Genomic DNA, 15,590 nt, shown 5'->3' on the forward strand with positions numbered 1-15,590 from the left:
GTTGAGAGGAACCAGGCCTGCAAGGGAGGGCAGTTGGGGGAGATGAGGACTGCAGGGGAGAGCAGTTGGGGGGAACCAGACTTGCAGGGGAGGGCAGTTGGGAATGACCAGGCCAGCAGGAGAGGGCAGTTAGGCATCAATCAGGCTGGTAGGGGAGTGGTTAGGTGGCACTCCTGGCCAGGCTGGCAGGTGGAAGCAGTTAGGAGCAATCAGGCAGGCAGGCAGGTAAGCAGTTGGGAGCCAGCAGTCCTAGATTGTGAGATGGATATCTGACTGCCCATTTAGGCTCTGTGGGATTGGGCCTAAATGGGCAGTTGGACATTCCTTGAGGGGTCCCAGATTGGAGAGGGTGCAGGCTGGACTGGGACACACACACACACACACCCTCCGTGCATGAATTTCATGCACTGGGCCTCTAGTGTTAAGAATAAGCATGTTTGGAACACTTTAGAATCATGATTATCAAACCAGAGTACACATACGTCTTATGTGGCAGTATTCCAGGTGTGTGTGATAACATATAAGAAACTTGGCCTAAATCCTTAGAGAGTTAAAGAGAGAGTGATTCATAATATTTTGAATTTTAATAGCTACCTTAAAGTATATTTTACATTTTTAAAAATCCACTCATTTGAAATGTACAGTTTTGTGATGTTTAGCAAATGTATACAATTGTGTAACTTTTACCACAATCCAGTTTTTGAACATTTTATCTACCACCAAAAGTTCCCTCATATTTATTTGGAGTCAATTTCTGCTCTCATTCTCAGCCCCAGGCAACCACTAATCTGCTTTCTATTTCGACAGATTTGCCAATACTGGACATTTCATATAAATGGAATAATCATACAACAAGTGGTCTTTTGTGACTGACTTTTTCCACTTAGCATACTTTCAAAGTTCATCTTTCTTGAAGTGTATGTCAGTACTTCATTCCTATTCATTGCTATGTAATATATCCCATTGTACTGATATTCTACATTGGTTATTCATTCATGAGTTAATGAACACTTGGGCTGTTCCCACTTTTTAGCCATTATGGATAATGATGCTATGACCATTCACACACAAGTATTTGTGTATGTTTTTTGTACTCCTGGGTATATACAAAGGAGAGGAGTTCCATGTAACTTATGAATTTTCTTCTATATATATATATATATATATATATATATATATATATATATATATGCCTAAGCAACTGTTAGGACTGGTCGACCAGTTGCTATGACATACACTGACCATTAGGGGGCAGATGCTGAACACAGGAGCTGCCCCCTGGTGGTCAGTGTGCTCTCACAGCCAACCTCCCATGGTCCCTTCCCCTGGCCGGCTGGACCCATTTGCCCCAATCGGGACTGGGTGAAATGGCCCCAATAGGCCTTAATAGCTGTATTTTATAATAAAACTAGAGGCCCGGTGCACAAAATTTGTGCATGGGAGTGTGTGTCCCTCAGCCCAGCCTGCACCCTCTCCAATCTGGGACTCCTCAAGGGATGCCCAACTGCCCTCTCACAATCCAGGTCTGCTGGTTCTCAACTGCTTGCCTGCCTGCTCGATTGCCCCTAACTGCTTCTGCCTGCCAGCCTGATCACCCCCTAACCACTCCCCTGCCAGCCTGATTGATGCCTAACTGCTCCCCTGCCAGCATGATTGCCCCCAACTGCCCTCCTCTGCAGGCCTGGTACCCCACAACTGCCCTCCCTTGCAGGCCTGGTCCCTCCCAACTGTCCTCCCCTGCTGGCCATCTTGTGGTGACCATCTTGTGTTCACATGAGGGCAGCCATATTTGACCACATGGGGCAGCCATCTTGTGTGTTGGAGTGACAGGCAATATGCATATTACTCTTTTATTAGATGGGATATATCATTTGAGCCTGGCCAGTGTGGCTTAGAGGCTGAGTGTTTACCTATGAACCAGGAGGTCACAGTTCAACTTCCTGTCCAGGCACATGCCAGGGTTGCAGGCTCAGTCCCCAGAAGCAGGTGTGCAGGAGGCAGCCAATCATTGAGTCTCATCATTGATGTTTCAATCTCTCATTCTCCCTTCTCTGAAATGTAGGAAAATTTATTTTTAAAAAATACAGTTTGAGCAACAGACTTTATTATTCTCACATAATAATCAAAATATAAGCTGATTCCCTTAAGTGGCAGTAGATATATTTGTAAGTACGTGGAGTCTAACTTAAAAAAGAGGGGTCTGAAAATTCATTAGTAAATTTAATAGAAGTAAGGCCACATTATTTTGTAAATAAGAATATATTGATACATGGTTCCCAGATAACTCAGTAAAAATGAATTTATTTTTTATTATTTTTTAATATATTTTATTGATTTTGTACAGAGAGGAAGGGAGAGAGATGGAGAGTTAGAAACATCGATGGGAGAGAGTCATCGATCAGCTGCCTCTTGCACACCCCCTACTGGGGATATGCCCGCAACCAAGGTACATGCCCTTGACCGGAATCGAACCCGGGACCCTTCAGTCCCCAAGCCGACGCTCTATCCATTGAGCCAAACCGGTTTCGGCAGTAAAAATGAATTTAAAGATACAATTGGAATGCTGGGAATAATCCCCTTTCCCCACTATATCTGGTTTTGGTTCATTTATTAATTGGGTTTAAACATACAGTATATTTTTACTGATTTCAAAGAGATAAGGGGAGAGAGAAAAATCAATGATGAAGTAAAATCATTGATCAGCTGCCTCCTGCATGGCCCCTACTGGGGATCAAACCAAGAGCGTGTGCTCTGGCCAGTAATTGAACCTGTGACCTCGTGGTTCATGTGTCAAGGCTCAACCACTGAACCACATTGGCCAGGCCACTTACTAAATATTTTAATTCAGTTCTATAACATCTGAAAAAAGTTTCTGACCTTTGGCTATACATATTTTGAGTTATTTACCTCAGACATTGCCTTTCTGTTTGTAGTGGATTTTAAAAATATTTTAGATGGAGAACCAAGATGGTGGCATTCCCACTACCAGATCAAAATTACAACTGAAATACAAACCAATCATAATTCAGAAGCACCTGAAGGCTGGCTGAATGGAAGTCCTACAACTAGGAAAGTAAAGAAGAAAGTACATCAAGACTAGCAGAGGCACAGAGCAGGCTGATCCAATACCCACATGTGGCATTTTTTTTTTTTCATCAGGAGGGATATCTCCATTGCAAAGGCCTCCTGTGAGAAGAAAGGGGACCTAGCTCCACATGAGACCCCTAACCCATGGTTGCAGAGCTGGGAATCAAAGTTCCCATAACTTCAGGATATAAAAACCAGTGGGGATTGTGGCTGAGTGACATGGAGGCTGCTGGAGTCAATGCAGTTCCTCTTAAAAGGTTGGTGCACAGCCCAAACTGGTTTGGCTCAGTGGATAGAGCTTTGGCTTGTGGACTGAAGAGTCCCAGATTTGATTCCAGTCAAGGGCATGTACCTTGATTGCGGGCACATCCCCAGTAGGGGATGTGCAGGAGGCAGCTTGTTGATGTTTCTCCCTCATCAATGTTTCTAGCCCTCTATCCCTCTCCCTTCCTCTATGTAAAAAATCAATAATATATATATATATATATATATATATATATATATATATATATATATATATATATATATTTAAAAGGTTAGTGCACAAATTTACATGATCCTTCTTCCTCTGAGCTCCAACACTGGGGCAGTGGCTCGGGAAGAGCCAGGGGCATACTGGGAGGAACTGGATTGTCTGGCATCTGGGAAGGAACTTGGGGGGCAGCTTTCTCCCAAATGGATGTGCTGGCAGGAGTCACTGTTCAGGTGCTGGGACCTCACAGAGCTAACTGGCAGTCATATCTGAGTTTCCATCAGCATGGCCCACAATATTTGCTGTGCCCTGGTGATTCCCAGAGACACCATTCAAGTTATAGTCTGACCCAAGCTGTTTGCAGCTGCTTTTCTATATGAATGGCCTGTTGTGGCTCAGGCTTAAAATCTCTTAAACAAGCAGCAGCTGTCTTCAGTGTGTCCCAAACCTATCAATAAAAGGATCAAGACAAGGCACTAGTGCTAGTCTGCCTTGCTTCACAGCTAGTCTGCCTTGCCAAGGCACTTCAAGCCCAATACAAATAGCATCCATATGCACATCTCTCTGTAGTTTCTGATGGGTAGCTCCAGGCAGTGGCTGACTTTGCATCTCCCTGGAGACCCCAGAACCAGTGCACCTGATGGACAACTTCAGACCATAGCATATTACCACTCTACATATCCAGAAGCAATGCACTCAAGGGATAGTCTCAGTAAGCACCAAAGCCCCATTTAAGCAAGTCCTGTTCCATAGGGGTATCTCCTGCACAGCACTCTTCCACTGTAGTGACAGTGGATACTCACAGCCAATTAGTCTGGAGATCAATTCCTCCCAGTGATGCCAACAGCAATCAATTCTCAACTATAATAAGACTATACACACAGTGGTGCACATAAAGTGCTCAGCTCAGGTAACTGAGAAGGCTGAGACACTGGGCTCTATAGAACACCCATTACACAAGAGCACACTACCAATTCCTGGAGTCATAGCAGCTCTACCTAATACAATGAAACAAACACAGGGAAGCAGCCAAAATGCAGAGACAAAGAAACATGTCACAGATGAAAGAAATGGAAGCAAGCAAACTTTTGGATACAGAGTTCAAAACTATGTTTATAAGGTTATGCAAGGATCTCACTGAGAGCTTCAAGGGACTTAATGAGAGTTTAAATGGAGTTAATGAGACTTTCAAGGATCTTAGTGAGAATTTCAAAGACATGAAAAGGGACCAGTCAGAAATTAAGCATACACTAACTGAAATAAAGAATTTACAAGAATTCAACAGTAGAGTAGAGGATTTCAAAGATCAAATCAATGAGTTGGAATATGAGGAAGCAAAAAACACCCAATCAGAAGTGCAATCAGAAAAAATAATCCAAAAATATAAAGATAGTGTAAGGAGCCTCTGGGACAACTTCATGCATACCAATGTTTGCATTATGGGGATGCCATAAGTAGAAGAGAAAGAGCAAGATATCGAACAACTATTTGAAGAAATAATGATAGAAGACTTCCCCTACCTCATGGAAGGAATAGACTTACAAGTCCAGAAAGCACAGAGAGTTCCAAACAAGAGGAACCCAAAGAGGCCCACACCAAGATATCATAATTGAAATGACAAGGGTTGAAGACAAAGTAAGAATCTTAAAAGCATTAGGAGAAAATCAGTTAGTTAGCTACAAAGACGTGCCCATAAGACTGCCAGCTAATTTTTCAAAAGAAACTTTGCAGGCCAGAAGGGAGTAGCAAGAAATACTCAAAGTAATAAGTAGCAAGGACTCCCAACCAGATTACTTTACCCAGAAAAGCTTATCTTCTAGAATTGAAGGTTAAATAAAGAGCTTCACAGACAAGAAAAAGATAAAGGAGTTCATCGCCATCAAACCAGTATTACATGAAATGTTAAGAAGAAAAAGGAAGAGGATGAGGAGGAGGAAGATAAAAAAATATGAACAATAAAATGACAATAATACATATCTACCAACAATTGAATCTAAAAATCAAAATAAATGAGCAAGGATTCTAATTAATAAAATAAACTGATAAATAAAATAGAATTAGAAGCATGGAAACATGGAACAGAATGATGAATCTCCAAGGGAAGGGAGGTGGTTGGGGGCAAGAAGAGGTTAACAAAAGGTAATGTGTCAGTGTTTGTATATCTGGACACATAATAATCTGGCCACTCAGTATATTTATATTAGAGGCCCAGTGAGTGAATTCGTGCATGGGTGGGGTCCGGCTAGCCTGGCCAAGGGGAGGGGACATGTGCTGTTAGCCAGCCCGCCTGCTGGTTGAACTCCTGTTCAAGCAAACAATTTGCATATTAGCCTTTTATTATATAGGAAACACACTGAGTGGCCAGATTATTATGCATTTAGAAATCATAATAATCTGGCCACTCAGTGTGTGTGCGTGTCTGTGTGTAATATATATATATATATATATATATATATATAGATATAGATATAGATATAGATATAGATATAGATATAGATATAGATATAGATATAGATATAGATATAGATATAGATATAGATATAGATATAGATATATCAATATATATATATATATATTGATATATATATATATTGATATATATATATATATATATGTGTGTGTGTGTGTGTGTGTGTGTGTGTGTGTGTGTGTTTTAGAGGCCTGGTGCACAAAATTTGTGCACTGGGGGAGGAGTGTCCCTTAGCCGAGCCTGCACTCTTTCCAATCTGGGACCCCTCGGGGATGTCCGACTGTGGAATCAGGCCTAAACTGGCAGTTAGACATCCCTCTCATAATCTGGAAATAGTGGCTCAAAACCGCTCGCCTGCCTGCCAGCCTGATCATGCTCTAGCTGCTCCCGTGCCAGCTGAATTGCCCCCAACTGCCCTCCCCTGCTGGCCCGGTAACCCCCAACTGTCCTCTCCTGTAGGCCTGGGTGCCCCCAACTGCCGCCCCTTGCAGGCATGTTCTCCCCCAACTGCCCTCCCCTGCCAGCCCAATCACCCCCAACTACCCTCCTGTAATGGCCTGGACTCCCCAAACTGCCCTTCCCTGCCAGCCAGGTCACCCCAAACTGCCTTCCCCTGCCAGCCTGGTTGCTCCCAACTGCTCTCCCCTGCTGGCAGGGCTAATGGGCAGCTATTGCTGCTTGCTCCTGGTGATTCCCTGAGACCCCACCAAACCCAATTTACAACCCCACCCAAGCTGTGCACAGAGGCTTTTGGATATGAATGCCCTGGCCTTTTGCAATCTAAAACCTAACAAACTGCAGCTGGGTCAGAAAGCCCCAGAGCTTCCAAAAGCAGGCCCAAGGCTGGAAAGCAGCTTGCACTGCTTCACAGCTGGGCCTCAAATGAGTACCTCCAAACCCCAAACAAAGAGGAGGAATCTGAAGATCTTTCTGTAGCTCATGCTGGGTGGTCTCAGGCAGTGGCTGACATTGCACCTTCTTGGAGATCCAAGAGCCAGTGTACCTAGTGGTCAGAGTGAGACCATACCAGATTACAACTCTTCATATCCATAAGAGGCCCACTCGGGGGTCAGACTCATTGAGTGCCAAAGGCCCACTGAAGTAAGTCTTGAACCATAAGGGTGTCTCCTGCACAGTTCTCCCATCATAGACACAACTGACTCTCACAGCCAATTGACCTGGAGGTCAATTCCTCCCAACGATACCAACAACAATCAAGGCTTAACTACAACAAGATTGTGCACACAGCCCACAAAGGGATGCATGAAGAGTGTCTACCTCAGGTAATTAGGGAGGCTGAGTCAGTGGGCCCTATAGGACATCTTGCACACAAAGCCACTCTATCAACACAGGAAGGCAACCAAGATGTGAAGACAAAGAAACAGGTCACAAATGAAAGAAATGGAGGAAAGCAAACTATTGGATATAGAATTCAAAACCACAGTTATAAGGTTAATCAAGAACCTTCTAGAAACCTCTGAGAAATTTAGAGAGACCCTCAAGGATATGAAAAAGGACCAACTAGAAATTAAACATACACTGACTGAAATAAAGAATAATATACAGAGATCCAACAACAGACTAGAGCACATGTGTCAAACACAAGGCCCGCGGGCCAAATCCATCCCGCCAGGCCTTGCAATGTGGCCCGCACCGCGCTGTCATCACTGCACTCCGCTGCGTTTCTATCACAATGACAGTTTATGACTGTTCAGTAAACCATTCGGCCCGCGATTTAGGCTGGATTTTAGATTTTGGCCCCTTCTCTGATTGAGTTCGACACCCCTAGACTAGAGGATCCTGTTAACGAAAAAAACCATTGAAACCTGTAAAGAATTTTTTTGTGAGTTTATTTGAGCCAAAACTGTTTACATATGCCGGGAAGCAGAACCTCAATGGATTGGGATAATGCTCCGAAGAATGGCGGATTACATTTCTCTATTTATATACTGAAATCAAGGAGGGACATAGATGGGTTACATGAAATTCATTGGTGATGGAGTAAGGAGGCGGGAGAAAGCAAAGCAGTGGGAAACTCCTGGGATTGGATAAGAAGTAAAATGATGGACGTGTACTCAGGTGAGTGTAGGAACAATTAACATGATAAAGAAGGAATTTGAGGCATCTGTCCTGGCGCCCACCACATTTGGTTGTTCCCCAAGGGCTCCAGAAAAAGGGAAGTTACAAGTTACCCAGACATCTCACAGATATGTTATCTTAGAGCAAAAAGGCAAATGGGCTCAGTAAAAAGATCAAAGTTGATCTTTGTCTGGGAAAATATCTGGGACATGACTACCTACTATAACCTGTTAGATATTTAATTTTCAAACCATCTTTTGTGGTTATCTTAGGTCTCTGGGTTTGCAAGACTGCCACGCAGGCCTTCCCTGAGCTTGTCAGGTTAGCATGTGGCTTTCTTTTTCTTTCACAATCCCAATAATTAAGTCAAATATTTGAAATATGAAGAAGCAAAAAACACCCAACTGGAAAAGCAAAAAACAAAAAGAATCCAAAAATATAAAGATACTGTAAGGAGCCTCTGGGACAACTTCAAGCGTACCAACATCAGAATTATTGGGGTGCCAGAAGAAGAGAGAAAACAAGATATTGAAAACCTATTTGAAGAAATAACGACAGAAAACTTCCCCCACTACTTGGTGAAAGAAATAGACTTACAAGTTCAGGAAGCACACAGAACTCCAAACAAAAGGAATCCAAAGAGGACCACACCAAGATACATCATAAGCAAAATGCCAAGTGCATAATACAAAGAGAGAATATTAAAAGCAGCAAATTGGCTCAGTGGATAGAGCATCTGCCTGCGGACTGAGAGGTGCCAGGTTCGATTCCAGTCAAGGGCATGTACTTTTGTTGTGGGCACATCCTCAGTAGGGGATGTGCAAGAGGCAGCTGATCAATGTTTCTCTCTCATCAATGTTTCTAACTACTATCTATCCCTCTCTCCCTTCCTCTATGTAAAAAAAAATCAATAAAATATATTTTAAAAAATAGTTATTGGCAAGTTCTTCTCCAACTGATATCTTATCTAATAGTTCTCAACCAGTGTGTTAGAAAATTTTAATAGGCCTTATTACTTGATAGAATCCATTTTTTTATAATGAAAACAATTTAGTCAGCTAAAATTCATTAACAGATCATTTTTTTTAAAAAGATGCCTAGCCCTAGGCAGTTTAGCTCAGTGGATAGAGTTTCAGCCCACGTACTGAAGGGTCTTGGGTTCGATTCTGGTCAAGGGCTCACACTTTGGTCACAGGTTCCCCAGCCCTGTTTGTGGTGTGTGCAGGAGGCAACCAATCAATGTGTCTCTCTTCCATTGATGTTTCTCTCTGTCTCTCCCTCTCACTTCCACTTTCTCTAAAAATAAATAAATAAATAAATAAATAAATAAATAAATAGAAAAATAGCCTTGGCTGAGAATTAACAAAATAATAAATAAAAAGAGGACTATATGTGTCTTAATGAAAATGTGGCTAATCACTTCCAATTTGTTGTACAATTTTATTTTCAAATATACAATTTGCTTTAAATTAGTGCATCTAGAACTTCAACGTGCCACATATTAGCTGTGAATCTTGTTAAAATGTACACTATTACTATACAAGTCTGGGCGGGAGTCTCAGATTATGAATTTCTACTAAGATGCTGGGTGATGTAGGTGTTGCTAATCTGGGATCCCTGTTTTGTGTAGTAAAGCCTTAAATGGTTCTCCTCTAGTAGTGTATTTGCTGTTTTGAATCTTACTGTTTTTAAAGCTGCTGCATACTGCAAAGTATCAACTAAGCTTGTGAAATTCATTTCAAATAACTAAGTAGAATCTTGAGTGTCAACCTTAGCTTTTCCATGGCACAGGGCTTAGAATTGCTATCTGGGGTTTCCTAATACATTTTTTACATAGGTAATTGAGGCTATGATTTTCTAGTAGAGGCCTGAATCTGCTGGAAGACTGACCTCTAGATAAATGTGGTATTATTCATCTATGCATGGTATACTATTGTACCATAATTTTGTGGCTTAGACCAGAAAAATAAGAATTGAAGCAAACAGATGAGTTGGGAAGCTATTAAAATAGTATAATGAGAAAGTGATGTAGAGCTCATCTGAAGCGATAATAGGAAAATGGGATAGACTTATATAAAAGAAGTACAGGTGTGTGTGTGTGTGTGTGTGTGAGGGGGGGGGGGAGTGGCAGAGAGAGGAGGTGGCTTGAGTAAAAAGTTTAAGATTATTCCAAAGATGTTAGCCTGAGCATCTTTTTAAAACATATATAGTTTTATTGATTTTAGAGAGGAAGGGAGATGAAAAGATAGAAACATCAATGATGAAAGAGAATCATTGATTGGCTGCCTCCTGCATGCCTCACACTGGGGATCAAGCCTGCAACCAGGACTTATGCTCTGACTGGGAATTGAACCATGACCTCCTGGTTCATAGGTCAGCACTGAACCACAGAGCCACACCAACTGTTCTGAACTATGAGAACCTAGTAGGAGAAACAATCTTGGGCAGGGGGGATATTGGAGGAAAAAACTTTGGCTTTGAACATGTTGTATTTGAGGTATTTATAACCACATGCATATACTGTATAGTGTCATGGTTTGCATCAGACAAATCTAGATTCAAATTCCACCTCTAATATTTATTTAGCTACTAGAGGCCTGGTGCATGAAATTTGTGCATGGGGGGTGTGTCCCTCAGCCCGGCCTGCACTCTCTCCAATCTGGGACCCCTTGAAGGATGTCCAACTGCCAGTTTACAGGGATCAGACCTAAACTGGCAGTCGGACATACCTCTCCCAATCTAGGACTACTGGCTACTAACCGCTCACCTGCTTGTCTGCCTGCCTGATCGTCCTTAACCACTCTGCCTGCCAGCCTGCTCACCCCCATTTGCACCCCCTGCTGGCCTGCTTGCCCCCACCTTCCCTACCCACTGGCCTGCTTGCCCCCAACTGCCCCCCTGCTGGCCTGCTCACTCCAAACTGCCCCTCACCCCGCTGTCCTGCTCACCCCAAACTGACCCCCACTGATGGCCTGCTCACCCCCAACTGGCCCCCCTGCTGGTCTACTTACCCCCAACTGCCACTCCCGCCTGCCTGATCACCCCCAATGCCCCCCCCCCCCGCCCACTGGTCTGATCACCCACAACTTCCCTCTACTTTTGGCCTCTAACCGCCTTTACTTCAGCCCTGCCACCATGACTTTGTCCAGAAGAATGTCCGGAAGGTCTCCTGAAAGGTCTCCCAGACTAATTAGTATATTAATCTTTTATTAGTATAGATAGAGGCCTGATGCATGAGTGGGGGCTGGATGGTTTGCTCTGAAGGATGTTCTGGATCAGGGTGGGGGTTCCCTTGGGGCATAGGGCAGTCTAGGCGAGGGGCCTGTGGTGGTTTGCAGGTCAGCCATTCCCCCATGGGGTGAGGGTCCCCACTGGGGGTGTGTGGCCAGCCTGGGTGAGGGGCTGAGGGCTATTTTCAAGCTGACCACAGCCCCTTCAGTGGGGAGGGTCCCACTGGGGTGCCTGGCCAGCCTGGGTGAGGGGCTGATGGGTATTTACAGGCTTGCCAAACCCCCCAGCAAGGACCCTCACCCCATGGGGTGTGGCCAGCCTGGGTGAGGGGCTAAGAACTGTTTTCTGACTGGCCACACTCCCTTCAGGTTGGGAGTCCTCACTAGGGTGCCTGGCCAGCCTGGGTGAGGGGCTGATGACTATTTGCAGGCTGGCCAAGCCCCCCAGCGGGGACCCTCACCCCATGGGGGTGTGACCAGCCTGGATTGTGGGGCTGAGGGCTATTTTCAGACTGGCCACACCCCCTTCAGGGTGGGGGTTCTCATTGGGGTGCCTGGCCAGCCTGGATGAGGGACTGATAGCTGTTTGCAGGCTGGCCAAGACCCCAGCAGGGAACCTCACCCCATGGGAGTGTGGCTAACCTGAGTAAGGGGCTTTCCCCCCCCCCCCCCCCACCGCCCACAGTGCCTCCTTGAGCTGAGGCCAGGGCCAGTGAAAGCAGGTACCTGGGATTTATTTATCTTCTATAATTGAAACTTCGTAGCCTTGCCTTGAGTGGAGGCCAGGGCCGGCCAGGACAAACTGGAAGCTTGGCTTCCTCCAACACCGGGGGCAACCCAAGCCTCCTGCTTGCTCCAGCTCTGTGGCCATCACCATCTTTGTTGGGCAAATTTGCATACTTGCTCCTGCTTGGCTGGTGAATGTAGCAGAGTGATGGTTAATTTGCATGTTTCTCTTTTATTAGTGTAGATATTATTTTAGGCTAGTTACTTAACTTCTTTGAGCCTCCTGTTCTTCATATGTAATGTAAGAAGGTAAAAATGTGTATTTATTAATGAGGATTAAATCTCTCTCTCTCGATCAGTAATGGGGAGAATCCAAGATGGCTGCTCGGGTAGGCAACTAGCCGCAGCCGCACACAACAATTTCAATAAAATACAACTAAAATATAAAATGGACATTACCCAGAACTACAGGAAAGTCGACTGACTGGAAATTCTACAACAAGAAGCAAGGAGAAAACCAGAAGGAAGCGCGGAGGAGCTGTAAAAGCCCAAGGTACGGAGACACGAGGCGCACGCAGAGAGGACGGAGCCAGAGAGGAGGGAGGCCAAGAGCCTGGCTGGCGGTCCCAAACGGGAAGGAGAGAAAAGCTCCGACTGTGCTGGGCCCAGCTCCAACTGCTCTGAACCCCAATTCTAGGCCAGACCCTGGGGACCCAGGCTCATCCATAGGGAGCCGGGCTGTAAGGCGGGACTCCAGGGAAGCAGCGAAAGGAGGTCCCGGAGGCGCGCACACTGCGCGCAGAGAAGGGCCGGCCGGCTGTGCCGCGGGATTGCCCTGATGGGAAGGAGACAGGGGCTCCAGACTGCTCTGAACGCCACCTCCAATCCCACTACCAACTGAACTGAACCCCAATACCGGACTCATTGGGGGAGAGCATAGACAGTTTGGCAGCAGGCGAAAATCGAGGGCACCTTTCTCTCAGAGGCGCTTGCAACAAGTACTGAAGGATCCTGAGTCTCAGGAGTCGCATAGGGCAGGGCTGACGGAAGCCAAGGCTGAAGGCTCCACCCTGAAACCCCGCCCCATCAGGAAAGCTGCCTGCGAAAATGCCTAAACCAAATAGATCACAAACGAAAGAAATGGAGGACAAAAAGCGACTGGATATAGAGTTCAAAACCACACTTATAAAGTTGTTCAAGAATCTCCTTGAAAAGGCCGATAAAATAAAAAAGACCTATGAGGATATGAAAAGGGAATCAACTAGAAATAATAAGGGATCAACAAGAAATAAAGAATACATTGTCTGAAATAAATAATATTTTATGGAGTCCTAAAAACAGAATGGAAGATCGCAAGAATCAAGTCAAAGATTTGGAACATAAAGAGCCAGAAGACACTCCTCCGCAGACGCAAGAAGGCCAGAGAATCCAGAAAGTTGAAGATAATGAAAGAAACCTCTGGGACAACTTCAAGCGAACCAACATCAGAATTATGGGGGTCCCAGAAGATGATAGAGAGCAAGATATCGAAAACATACTGAAAGAAATAGTGACAGAAAACTTCCCCCACCTGATGAAAGAATTAGACTTACAAGCCCAAGAAGCGCACAGAACTCCAAACAAAAGGAATCCAAGGAGGACCACACCAAGACAAATCATAATTAAGATTCCAAGAGCAAAAGACAAAGAGAGAATATTAAAAGAAGCAAGAGCAAAGAAGGTAGTTACCTATAAAGGAGCACCTATACGACTGTCAGCTGATTTCTCAACAGAAACCATGCAGGCCAGACAGGAATGGCAAGAAATATTCAAGGTGATGAATAGTAAGAACCTACAGCCAAAGATAATCTATCCAGCAAAGCTATCACTCAGATTCAAAGGTCAGATAAAGAGCTTCACTAATAAAAAAAAGCTAAAGGAGTTCATCACCACCAAACCAGAATTATATGAATTGCTGAAGGGGGTTCTTTCAGAAGAGAAAGTAAATAAAGATAAAAATTATAAACAACAAATACGTAACTATCAACAAGTGAATCTAAAAACCAAGGAAATTAAAAAAAATCTGATGAACAATATTAACTGTTGAACATAATAGAATCAGAGGTATGGAAGGGGAGTGAACTGTTTATTCTTGGGGAAAAGGGGAAGGGGGATGTGGGAAGAGACTGAACATAAACTGTGCACCTATGGATGAGGACAATGGGGGGTGGGGAAAGGGCAGAGGGTGGGGTGAGAAGGGGGGGGAAAGGAACATTTGTAATAATATGAACATTAAAAATTTATTAAAAAAATAAATCCAGGTGAATTAACCTCAAAAAAAATAAAAAAAAATAATAATAAAAAAATCTCTCTCTCTCCCTCTCTCTCTCTCAAATTTCTATTATGGTATCAGCAATGATATCTAAAGCAATTTGTAATTCCAGTCCTTCATCTCTAAATCAAATTACATTAGTATACACAATTAAATATTAAATAGAGTGACATGCTCTATTTTTTTAAAGATATTTTTAGAAAAATAATTTGATTTGCAAAGGCTTGAAATATAATTTATGATAAAGCCAAAATTTATATCACAGGAGTAATTTAATTTCAAAAAATATTTCATTACATAATTAGTGAAATGGTTACTAAAGCAAGAGTTCTCTAAATGCCCCTACTGAACTAAAAGTGGGGAACATGTGGGCACATTTTGTGGAGTTGCAGAATAAAGAGAGTAATATCCAGTTCTGAACAGCCCTTGCCGCAACCCTAACTTTTAAGGGTATTAGGAAAGAATGTGGTATGATCAGAAAGGAAATGAAAAAGGGAAGGAAAGGTTAAAAAAAGAAAGAACGAAAGGAAGAAAGAAATGAAAAAAGAAAGAAAGACACCTCACATCTCTACATTTGCTACATTTACTGATCTTTCGTCAGAAACAGGAATTATTTTCCTTAGTACACATCTACACATCGACATTGGAAATACTTCTTCTCAGGGATACATTGCAGTTTGGAATCTGGGTAAACTGCTTCTTCTCATCCTCTCCAGAAAGCTACCATGGAATTTCTTACTACCCTTTTAAAAAAAAAATCTTTATTGTCCCCTTTTTCCCTCCCATTGACCCTTACACCCCACACCACCTCCATACTGCAGGATTGTCTGTGCCCATGGGTTATGCATATTCTATGTAATAAAAGGCTAATATACAAATAGACTGAACAGCAGAACAACCAAATAACCAGTCACTATGATGTATGCTGACCACCAGGGGGTGAGTGTGGAACATGGTGGGCCTCAGCTGCAGCAGGATGGTGGAGGAGGTGAGTGGGGGCACCAGACTAAGGTCGGATGCTGGTTGCTGTCATCAGGGCAAGCCTTTGGTGGTTACTGAAAAATCTTTGCTCCTGTGCACCATGGTCCCACCCAGTGCTCACACCTGCTGCCAGTACCTGAATTGCTCAGCGCCGTCAGTGGGTGCTGGCCACAGTTGCCTCTCAGGGCTTCTCCACCTCCCCCTGCTCCAATGGAGCAGCAGCGGGCTTTTGTA

The sequence above is a fragment of the Pipistrellus kuhlii genome, unplaced genomic scaffold (genome assembly GCF_014108245.1).
Source record: "Pipistrellus kuhlii isolate mPipKuh1 unplaced genomic scaffold, mPipKuh1.p scaffold_m20_p_33, whole genome shotgun sequence".
In the NCBI taxonomy this organism is placed as follows: Eukaryota; Metazoa; Chordata; class Mammalia; order Chiroptera; family Vespertilionidae; genus Pipistrellus; species Pipistrellus kuhlii.